Source organism: Salmo salar, unplaced genomic scaffold, assembly GCF_905237065.1.
Source record: "Salmo salar unplaced genomic scaffold, Ssal_v3.1, whole genome shotgun sequence".
NCBI lineage: Eukaryota > Metazoa > Chordata > Actinopteri > Salmoniformes > Salmonidae > Salmo > Salmo salar.
The window spans coordinates 152,183-165,000 of NW_025549166.1; the positions used below are offsets into that span (position 1 = coordinate 152,183).

General features: G+C 50.1%; 1 pseudogene; it reads right to left on the bottom strand.

The window, feature by feature from the left end:
* Positions 1–12,818, bottom strand: part of LOC106591113 (plexin-B1-like) — a 91,780-nt pseudogene that overhangs the window by 21,027 nt on the left and 57,935 nt on the right.

The window sequence follows — 12,818 nt, forward strand, 5'->3', positions numbered from 1 at the left end:
CTGGGCCTTCTACCACCCCACTATCAGTTAGAGGGGAAACTGGGATTCTACCACCCCACTATCAGTTAGAGGGGAAACTGGGATTCTACCACCCCACTATCAGTTAGAGGGGAAACTGGGATTCTACCACCCCACTATCAGTTAGAGGGGAAACTGGGGTTCTACCACCCCACTATCAGTTAGAGGGGAAACTGGGATTCTACCACCCCACTATCAGTTAGAGGGGAAACTGGGATTCTACCACCCCACTATCAGTTAGAGGGGGGAACTGGGATTCTACCACCCCACTATCAGTTAGAGGGGAAACTGGGTTCTACCACCCCACTATCAGTTAGAGGGGAAACTGGGGATTCTACCACCCCACTATCAGTTAGAGGGGAAACTGGGGTTCTACCACCCCACTATCAGTTAGAGGGGAAACTGGGGTTCTACCACCCCACTATCAGTTAGAGGGGAAACTGGGATTCTACCACCCCACTATCAGTTAGAGGGGAAACTGGGGTTCTACCACCCCACTATCAGTTAGAGGGGAAACTGGGGTTCTACCACCCCACTATCAGTTAGAGGGGAAACTGGGGTTCTACCACCCCACTATCAGTTAGAGGGGAAACTGGGATTCTACCACCCCACTATCAGTTAGAGGGGAAACTGGGATTCTACCACCCCACTATCAGTTAGAGGGGAAACTGGGATTCTACCACCCCACTATCAGTTAGAGGGGAAACTGGGATTCTACCAACCCACTATCAGTTAGAGGGGAAACTGGGTTTCTACCACCCCACTATCAGTTAGAGGGGAAACTGGGATTCTACCACCCCACTATCAGTTAGAGGGGGAAACTGGGATTCTACCACCCCACCCTCAGTTAGAGGGGAAACTGGGTTTCTACCACCCCACTATCAGTTAGAGGGGAAACTGGGATTCTACCACCCCACTATCAGTTAGAGGGGAAACTGGGATTCTACCACCCCACTATCAGTTAGAGGGGAAACTGGGATTCTACCACCCCACTATCAGTTAGAGGGGAAACTGGGATTCTACCACCCCACTATCAGTTAGAGGGGGGTTCTACCACCCCACTATCAGTTAGAGGGGAAACTGGGATTCTACCACCCCACTATCAGTTAGAGGGGAAACTGGGGTTCTACCACCCCACTATCAGTTAGAGGGGAAACTGGGATTCTACCACCCCACTATCAGTTAGAGGGGAAACTGGGATTCTACCACCCCACTATCAGTTAGAGGGGAAACTGGGATCCTACCACCCCACTATCAGTTAGAGGGGAAACTGGGATTCTACCACCCCACTATCAGTTAGAGGGGGAAACTGGGATTCTACCACCCCACTATCAGTTAGAGGGGAAACTGGGATCCTACCACCCCACTATCAGTTAGAGGGGGGTTCTACCACCCCACTATCAGTTAGAGGGGAAACTGGGATTCTACCACCCCACTATCAGTTAGAGGGGAAACTGGGGTTCTACCACCCCACTATCAGTTAGAGGGGGTTCTACCACCCCACTATCAGTTAGAGGGGAAACTGGGATTCTACCACCCCACTATCAGTTAGAGGGGAAACTGGGATTCTACCACCCCACTATCAGTTAGAGGGGAAACTGGGGTTCTACCACCCCACTATCAGTTAGAGGGGAAACTGGGATCCTACCACCCCACTATCAGTTAGAGGGGAAACTGGGATTCTACCACCCCACTATCAGTTAGAGGGGAAACTGGGATTCTACCACCCCACTATCAGTTAGAGGGGAAACTGGGATTCTACCACCCCACTATCAGTTAGAGGGGAAACTGGGGTCTACCACCCCACTATCAGTTAGAGGGGAACTGGGATTCTACCACCCCACTATCAGTTAGAGGGGAAACTGGGATTCTACCACCCCACTATCAGTTAGAGGGGAAACTGGGATTCTACCACCCCACTATCAGTTAGAGGGGAAACTGGGGTTCTACCACCCCACTATCAGTTAGAGGGGAAACTGGGGATTCTACCACCCCACTATCAGTTAGAGGGGAAACTGGGGTTCTACCACCCCACTATCAGTTAGAGGGGGGAAACTGGGATCCTACCACCCCACTATCAGTTAGAGGGGAAACTGGGGTTCTACCACCCCACTATCAGTTAGAGGGGAAACTGGGATTCTACCACCCCACTATCAGTTAGAGGGGAAACTGGGGTTCTACCACCCCACTATCAGTTAGAGGGGAAACTGGGGTTCTACCACCCCACTATCAGTTAGAGGGGAAACTGGGGTGCAACCACCCAACTATCAGTTAGAGGGGGAAACTGGGATCCTACCACCCCACTATCAGTTAGAGGGGAAACTGGGGTTCTACCACCCCACTATCAGTTAGAGGGGAAACTGGGGTTCTACCACCCCACTATCAGTTAGAGGGGAAACTGGGGATTCTACCACCCCACTATCAGTTAGAGGGAAACTGGGGTTCTACCACCCCACTATCAGTTAGAGGGGAAACTGGGGTTCTACCACCCCACTATCAGTTAGAGGGGAAACTGGGGTTCTACCACCCCACTATCAGTTAGAGGGGAAACTGGGATTCTACCACCCCACTATCAGTTAGAGGGGAAACTGGGATTCTACCACCCCACTATCAGTTAGAGGGGGAAACTGGGGTTCTACCACCCCACTATCAGTTAGAGGGGGGTTCTACCACCCCACTATCAGTTAGAGGGGGGTTCTACCACCCCACTATCAGTTAGAGGGGAAACTGGGATTCTACCACCCCACTATCAGTTAGAGGAGAAACTGGGATTCTACCACCCCACTATCAGTTAGAGGGGAAACTGGGATTCTACCACCCCACTATCAGTTAGAGGGGAAACTGGGGTTCTACCACCCCACTATCAGTTAGAGGGGAAACTGGGATCCTACCACCCCACTATCAGTTAGAGGGGAAACTGGGGTTCTACCACCCCACTATCAGTTAGAGGGGAAACTGGGATTCTACCACCCCACTATCAGTTAGAGGGGAAACTGGGGTGCTACCACCCCACTATCAGTTAGAGGGGAAACTGGGATTCTACCACCCCACTATCAGTTAGAGGGGAAACTGGGATTCTACCACCCCACTATCAGTTAGAGGGGAAACTGGGATTCTACCACCCCACTATCAGTTAGAGGGGAAACTGGGGTTCTACCACCCCACTATCAGTTAGAGGGGGTTCTACCACCCCACTATCAGTTAGAGGGGAAACTGGGGATTCTACCACCCCACTATCAGTTAGAGGGGAAACTGGGATTCTACCACCCCACTATCAGTTAGAGGGGAAACTGGGGTTCTACCACCCCACTATCAGTTAGAGGGGAAACTGGGGATCCTACCACCCCACTATCAGTTAGAGGGGAAACTGGGATTCTACCACCCCACTATCAGTTAGAGGGGAAACTGGGCTTCTACCACCCCACTATCAGTTAGAGGGGAAACTGGGATTCTACCACCCCACTATCAGTTAGAGGGGAAACTGGGATTCTACCACCCCACTATCAGTTAGAGGGGAAACTGGGATTCTACCACCCCACTATCAGTTAGAGGGGAAACTGGGATTCTACCACCCCACTATCAGTTAGAGGGGAAACTGGGATTCTACCACCCCACTATCAGTTAGAGGGGAAACTGGGATTCTACCACCCCACTATCAGTTAGAGGGGAAACTGGGCTTCTACCACCCCACTATCAGTTAGAGGGGAAACTGGGATTCTACCACCCCACTATCAGTTAGAGGGGAAACTGGGATTCTACCACCCCACTATCAGTTAGAGGGGAAACTGGGATTCTACCACCCCACTATCAGTTAGAGGGGAAACTGGGATTCTACCACCCCACTATCAGTTAGAGGGGAAACTGGGCTTCTACCACCCCACTATCAGTTAGAGGGGAAACTGGGATTCTACCACCCCACTATCAGTTAGAGGGGAAACTGGGATTCTACCACCCCACTATCAGTTAGAGGGGAAACTGGGATTCTACCACCCCACTATCAGTTAGAGGGGAAACTGGGGTTCTACCACCCCACTATCAGTTAGAGGGGAAACTGGGATTCTACCACCCCACTATCAGTTAGAGGGGAAACTGGGATTCTACCACCCCACTATCAGTTAGAGGGGGAACTGGGATTCTACCACCCCACTATCAGTTAGAGGGGAAACTGGGATTCTACCACCCCACTATCAGTTAGAGGGGAAACTGGGGTTCTACCACCCCACTATCAGTTAGAGGGGAAACTGGGATTCTACCACCCCACTATCAGTTAGAGGGGAAACTGGGGTTCTACCACCCCACTATCAGTTAGAGGGGGAAACTGGGATCCTACCACCCCACTATCAGTTAGAGGGGAAACTGGGGTTCTACCACCCCACTATCAGTTAGAGGGGAAACTGGGGTTCTACCACCCCACTATCAGTTAGAGGGGAAACTGGGGTTCTACCACCCCACTATCAGTTAGAGGGGAAACTGGGGTTCTACCACCCCACTATCAGTTAGAGGGGGAAACTGGGATCCTACCACCCCACTATCAGTTAGAGGGGAAACTGGGGTTCTACCACCCCACTATCAGTTAGAGGGGAAACTGGGGTTCTACCACCCCACTATCAGTTAGAGGGGAAACTGGGATTCTACCACCCCACTATCAGTTAGAGGGGAAACTGGGGTTCTACCACCCCACTATCAGTTAGAGGGGAAACTGGGGTTCTACCACCCCACTATCAGTTAGAGGGGAAACTGGGGTTCTACCACCCCACTATCAGTTAGAGGGGAAACTGGGATTCTACCACCCCACTATCAGTTAGAGGGGAAACTGGGATTCTACCACCCCACTATCAGTTAGAGGGGGAAACTGGGGTTCTACCACCCCACTATCAGTTAGAGGGGAAACTGGGGTTCTACCACCCCACTATCAGTTAGAGGGGAAACTGGGATTCTACCACCCCACTATCAGTTAGAGGGGAAACTGGGGTTCTACCACCCCACTATCAGTTAGAGGGGAAACTGGGGTTCTACCACCCCACTATCAGTTAGAGGGGAAACTGGGGTTCTACCACCCCACTATCAGTTAGAGGGGAAACTGGGATTCTACCACCCCACTATCAGTTAGAGGGGAAACTGGGATTCTACCACCCCACTATCAGTTAGAGGGGAAACTGGGCTTCTACCACCCCACTATCAGTTAGAGGGGAAACTGGGATTCTACCACCCCACTATCAGTTAGAGGGGAAACTGGGAGTTCTACCACCCCACTATCAGTTAGAGGAGGGATTCTACCACCCCACTATCAGTTAGAGGGGAAACTGGGATTCTACCACCCCACTATCAGTTAGAGGGGAAACTGGGATTCTACCACCCCACTATCAGTTAGAGGGGAAACTGGGATTCTACCACCCCACTATCAGTTAGAGGGGGATTCTACCACCCCACTATCAGTTAGAGGGGGATTCTACCACCCCACTATCAGTTAGAGGGGAAACTGGGATTCTACCACCCCACTATCAGTTAGAGGGGAAACTGGGGTTCTACCACCCCACTATCAGTTAGAGGGGAAACTGGGATTCTACCACCCCACTATCAGTTAGAGGGGAAACTGGGATTCTACCACCCCACTATCAGTTAGAGGGGAAACTGGGATTCTACCACCCCACTATCAGTTAGAGGGGAAACTGGGATTCTACCACCCCACTATCAGTTAGAGGGAAACTGGGATTCTACCACCCCACTATCAGTTAGAGGGGAAACTGGGATTCTACCACCCCACTATCAGTTAGAGGGGAAACTGAGATTCTACCACCCCACTATCAGTTAGAGGGGAAACTGGGATTCTACCACCCCACTATCAGTTAGAGGGGGAACTGGGATTCTACCACCCCACTATCAGTTAGAGGGGGAACTGGGATTCTACCACCCCACTATCAGTTAGAGGGAAACTGGGATTCTACCACCCCACTATCAGTTAGAGGGGAAACTGGGATTCTACCACCCCACTATCAGTTAGAGGGGAAACTGGGGTTCTACCACCCCACTATCAGTTAGAGGGGAAACTGGGATTCTACCACCCCACTATCAGTTAGAGGGGAAACTGGGGTTCTACCACCCCACTATCAGTTAGAGGGGAAACTGGGGTTCTACCACCCCACTATCAGTTAGAGGGGAAACTGGGGTTCTACCACCCCACTATCAGTTAGAGGGGAAACTGGGGTTCTACCACCCCACTATCAGTTAGAGGGGGAAACTGGGGTCCTACCACCCCACTATCAGTTAGAGGGGGAAACTGGGGTTCTACCACCCCACTATCAGTTAGAGGGGAAACTGGGGTCCTACCACCCCACTATCAGTTAGAGGGGGAAACTGGGATTCTACCACCCCACTATCAGTTAGAGGGGAAACTGGGGTTCTACCACCCCACTATCAGTTAGAGGGGAAACTGGGGTTCTACCACCCCACTATCAGTTAGAGGGGAAACTGGGGTTCTACCACCCCACTATCAGTTAGAGGGGAAACTGGGGTTCTACCACCCCACTATCAGTTAGAGGGGGAAACTGGGATTCTACCACCCCACTATCAGTTAGAGGGGGAAACTGGGGTTCTACCACCCCACTATCAGTTAGAGGGGAAACTGGGGTTCTACCACCCCACTATCAGTTAGAGGGGAAACTGGGATTCTACCACCCCACTATCAGTTAGAGGGGAAACTGGGGTTCTACCACCCCACTATCAGTTAGAGGGGAAACTGGGGTTCTACCACCCCACTATCAGTTAGAGGGGAAACTGGGGTTCTACCACCCCACTATCAGTTAGAGGGGAAACTGGGATTCTACCACCCCACTATCAGTTAGAGGGGAAACTGGGATTCTACCACCCCACTATCAGTTAGAGGGGAAACTGGGCTTCTACCACCCCACTATCAGTTAGAGGGGAAACTGGGATTCTACCACCCCACTATCAGTTAGAGGGGAAACTGGGATTCTACCACCCCACTATCAGTTAGAGGGGGTTCTACCACCCACTATCAGTTAGAGGGGAAACTGGGATTCTACCACCCCACTATCAGTTAGAGGGGAAACTGGGATTCTACCACCCCACTATCAGTTAGAGGGGAAACTGGGATTCTACCACCCCACTATCAGTTAGAGGGGAAACTGGGATTCTACCACCCCACTATCAGTTAGAGGGGGGTTCTACCACCCCACTATCAGTTAGAGGGGAAACTGGGATTCTACCACCCCACTATCAGTTAGAGGGGAAACTGGGATTCTACCACCCCACTATCAGTTAGAGGGGAAACTGGGGTTCTACCACCCCACTATCAGTTAGAGGGGAAACTGGGATCCTACCACCCCACTATCAGTTAGAGGGGAAACTGGGATTCTACCACCCCACTATCAGTTAGAGGGGAAACTAGGATTCTACCACCCCACTATCAGTTAGAGGGGAAACTGGGATTCTACCACCCCACTATCAGTTAGAGGGGAAACTGGGATTCTACCACCCCACTATCAGTTAGAGGGGAAACTGGGATTCTACCACCCCACTATCAGTTAGAGGGGAAACTGGGATTCTGTTTTGTTCACTCAGTGTTTGCCTCCGGTAGAGAAAATTGAGTTCCTGTACTGGGAACATCTCAACATGATTGAGTTCCTGTACTGGGAACATCTCACCATGATTGAGTTCCTGTACTGGGAACATCTCACCATGATTGAGTTCCTGTATTGGGAACATCTCAACATGATTGAGTTCCTGTATTGGGAACATCTCAACATGATTGAGTTCCTGTACTGGGAACATCTCAACATGATTGAGTTCCTGTACTGGGAACATCTCAACATGATTGAGTTCCTGTATTGGGAACATCTCAACATGATTGTGTTCCTGTATTGGGAACATCTCACCATGATTGAGTTCTTGTACTGGGAACATCTCACCATGATTGAGTATATATATATATCAGGATAGATCAGCATATTCATCTCTAGAGGTTAGGTCATGTTACAGGGACAGACTGGGTTTGAACTATGTACCACAGGACTGTGTTAGCCAGCTGTGCTAAAGTCTAGGCATGACCTTTTTGGCCTCAGATAACCTTACTCATCACACAAGTGTGGTTCACTGAATCCCCTCTGTAACACGGACCTGGATCATTGAGACCCACCTGCGCAGCATGAGTTTGGGGTTCTTGGCGACGTATTGCTGCACCAGGTCTCCCAGTAAGGTCTTCATGACATCGGTGAAGTACTCCAGCTTGTCGTGCAGCGCCATGGTCAGGAGAGACGCCACGTAGCCTCGGTCACGCTGGGAGAAGTTCTGCTGGGCCTCCAGAGTGTGGATGAACTGAAAGAGTCGGAGAATCGATTATTATTATAAAAAGTCCAATGTATCTTCTGCTTTATCCCAACCCGTCTGAGAGCCATATTACGCCCCCCTGGAACAGTTGGTAGCCATATTACGCCCCCCTGGAACAGTTGGTAGCCATATTACGCCCCCTGGAACAGTTGGTAGCCATATTACAGCGCCCCTGGAACAGTTGGTAGCCATATTACGCCCCCTGGAACAGTTGGTAGCCATATTACAGCGCCCCTGGAACAGTTGGTAGCCATATTACGCCCCCCTGGAACAGTTGGTAGCCATATTACGCCCCCTGGAACAGTTGGTAGCCATATTACGCCCCCTGGAACAGTTGGTAGCCATATTACGGCCCCCTGGAACAGTTGGTAGCCATATTACGCGCCCCTGGAACAGTTGGTAGCCATATTACGCCCCCTGGAACAGTTGGTAGCCATATTACGCCCCCCTGGAACAGTTGGTAGCCATATTACGCCCCCCCTGGAACAGTTGGTAGCCATATTACGCCCCCCTGGAACAGTTGGTAGCCATATTACAGCGCCCCTGGAACAGTTGGTAGCCATATTACGCCCCCCTGGAACAGTTGGTAGCCATATTACGCCCCCTGGAACAGTTGGTAGCCATATTCGCCCCCTGGAACAGTTGGTAGCCATATTACGCCCCCCTGGAACAGTTGGTAGCCATATTACGCCCCCCTGGAACAGTTGGTAGCCATATTACGCCCCCTGGAACAGTTGGTAGCCATATTACGGCCCCCTGGAACAGTTGGTAGCCATATTACGCCCCCTGGAACAGTTGGTAGCCATATTACGCCCCCTGGAACAGTTGGTAGCCATATTACGCCCCCTGGAACAGTTGGTAGCCATATTCGCCCCCTGGAACAGTTGGTAGCCATATTACGCCCCCCTGGAACAGTTGGTAGCCATATTCGCCCCCTGGAACAGTTGGTAGCCATATTACAGCGCCCCTGGAACAGTTGGTAGCCATATTACGCCCCCCTGGAACAGTTGGTAGCCATATTACGCCCCCTGGAACAGTTGGTAGCCATATTACGCCCCCTGGAACAGTTGGTAGCCATATTACGCCCCCCTGGAACAGTTGGTAGCCATATTACGCCCCCTGGAACAGTTGGTAGCCATATTACGCCCCCTGGAACAGTTGGTAGCCATATTACAGCCCCCCTGGAACAGTTGGTAGCCATATTACGCCCCCTGGAACAGTTGGTAGCCATATTACAGCGCCCCTGGAACAGTTGGTAGCCATATTACAGCCCCCTGGAACAGTTGGTAGCCATATTACAGCCCCCTGGAACAGTTGGTAGCCATATTACGCCCCCTGGAACAGTTGGTAGCCATATTACGCCCCCTGGAACAGTTGGTAGCCATATTACGCCCCCCTGGAACAGTTGGTAGCCATATTACAGCGCCCCTGGAACAGTTGGTAGCCATATTACGCCCCCTGGAACAGTTGGTAGCCATATTACGCCCCCTGGAACAGTTGGTAGCCATATTACGCCCCCTGGAACAGTTGGTAGCCATATTACGCCCCCCCTGGAACAGTTGGTAGCCATATTACGCCCCCTGGAACAGTTGGTAGCCATATTACGGCCCCCTGGAACAGTTGGTAGCCATATTACGGCCCCCCTGGAACAGTTGGTAGCCATATTACGCCCCCCTGGAACAGTTGGTAGCCATATTACGCCCCCCTGGAACAGTTGGTAGCCATATTACGCCCCCCTGGAACAGTTGGTAGCCATATTACAGCCCCCTGGAACAGTTGGTAGCCATATTACGCCCCCCTGGAACAGTTGGTAGCCATATTACGCCCCCTGGAACAGTTGGTAGCCATATTCGCCCCCCTGGAACAGTTGGTAGCCATATTACGCCCCCTGGAACAGTTGGTAGCCATATTACGCCCCCTGGAACAGTTGGTAGCCATATTACGCCCCCTGGAACAGTTGGTAGCCATATTACGCCCCCCTGGAACAGTTGGTAGCCATATTACAGCGCCCCTGGAACAGTTGGTAGCCATATTACGCCCCCCTGGAGAGGTTTTTGTAATGGTTAAGTACCTTGCTTAAGGGCGCAATGGCAGGGGCCGGCAACTAGAATTTGATACCAGCAAACCAATGGTTGCCAGCTCACTTCCCACCAGATTTGTCCAGACAAACCGACACTGTCTGTCTGTCTGTCTGTCTGTCTGTCTGTCTGTCTGTCTGTCTGTCTGTCTGTCTGTCTGTCTGTCTGTCTGTCTGTCTGTCTGTCTGTCTGTCTGTCTGTACCGTAACCCTAAAGATCTTTATTTATTCAATGCATTTAAGTGCATACCAATTAAATAAAGATTCAAATATTTGGGGGTTTGAATAAATGAGCATGTGTTGCACCACTTTTTGTTTTTAATCATGTTTACCTTGTATTCTTAGATTCCACCTACAATGCCTTTTAGATTTGCCTTCTTGTGTAAATATTTTCTGTCTGGATTTTAATGATTTGTATCCGTCCGTCCGTCCGTCCGTCCGTCCAACCATTTACTCACCCTGATAAGGAACAGTCTGTTGTTGAGGAGGTTGTTGAGTTGCCCCAGGCCCTGTTCCACTGTCCGTCTGCGGGACTCTGGCAGGTCCAGGTTCTGACTCAGTGGAGCCCCCCTCTGGCCGGGGAAGAACACGCGCTCTGCATACGTTTTATAGTCCAGGAGAGGAATACCTGGTCCACCCACATCACTGCTCAGATCCATCATCTCTGTCATCAGATCTGGAGAGGAGAGGAGGAGGAGGAGGAGGAGACGAGACGAGACGAGAGGAGAGGAGAGGAGAGGAGAGAGGAGAGGAGAGGAGAGGAGAGGAGGGGAGGGGAGAGGGAGAGGAGAGGAGAGGAGAGAGGAGAGGAGAGGAGAGGAGAGGAGAGGAGAGGAGAGGAGAGGAGAGGAGAGGAGAGGAGAGGAGAGGAGAGGGAGGGGAGGGAGGGAGGGGAGGGGAGAGGAGAGGAGAGGAGAGGAGAGGAGAGGAGAGGAGAGGAGAGGAGAGGGAGAGGAGAGGAGAGGAGAGGAGAGGAGAGGAGAGGAGAGGAGAGGAGGAAGGGAATAAATTAATCCTGTCTTTATGAGGCTCAGGAGCTGTATAAATGTTATACCTGCGTCCAAAATGGCAACCTATCTTCTATGTAAAGCACTATCTTCTATGTAAAGCACTATCCCCTATGTAAAGCACTATCCCCTATGTAAAGCACTATCCCCTATGTAAAGCACTATCCCCTATGTAAAGCACTATCCCCTATGTAAAGCACTATCCCCTATGTAAAGCACTATCCCCTATGTAAAGCACTATCCTCTATGTAAAGCACTATCCTCTATGTAAAGCACTATGTAAAGCACTATCCCCTATGTAAAGCACTATCCCCTATGTAAAGCACTATCCCCTATGTAAAGCACTATCCCCTATGTAAAGCACTATCCCCTATGTAAAGCACTATGTAAAGCACTATCCCCTATGTAAAGCACTATCCTCTATGTAAAGCACTATCCTCTATGTAAAGCACTATCCCCTATGTAAAGCACTATCCTCTATGTAAAGCACTATCCCCTATGTAAAGCACTATCCCCTATGTAAAGCACTATCCTCTATGTAAAGCACTATCCTCTATGTAAAGCACTATCCCCTATGTAAAGCACTATGTAAAGCACTATCCTCTATGTAAAGCACTATCCTCTATGTAAAGCACTATCCCCTATGTAAAGCACTATCCTCTATGTAAAGCACTATCCTCTATGTAAAGCACTATCCCCTATGTAAAGCACTATGTAAAGCACTATCCCCTATGTAAAGCACTATCCTCTATGTAAAGCACTATCCTCTATGTAAAGCACTATCCTCTATGTAAAGCACTATCCTCTATGTAAAGCACTATCCCCTATGTAAAGCACTATCCTCTATGTAAAGCACTATCCTCTATGTAAAGCACTATCCCCTATGTAAAGCACTATGTAAAGCACTATCCTCTATGTAAAGCACTATCCTCTATGTAAAGCACTATCCCCTATGTAAAGCACTATCCTCTATGTAAAGCACTATCCCCTATGTAAAGCACTATCCCCTATGTAAAGCACTATCCACTATGTAAAGCACTATGTAAAGCACTATCCCCTATGTAAAGCACTATCCTCTATGTAAAGCACTATCCCCTATGTAAATCACTATCCCCTATGTAAAGCACTATCCCCTATGTAAAGCACTATCCCCTATGTAAAGCACTATCCTCTATGTAAAGCACTATCCTCTATGTAAAGCACTATCCTCTATGTAAAGCACTATCCCCTATGTAAAGCACTATCCACTATGTAAAGCACTATCCTCTATGTAAAGCACTATCCCCTATGTAAAGCACTATCCTCTATGTAAAGCACTATCCTCTATGTAAAGCACTATCCCCTATGTAAAGCACTATCCCCTATGTAAA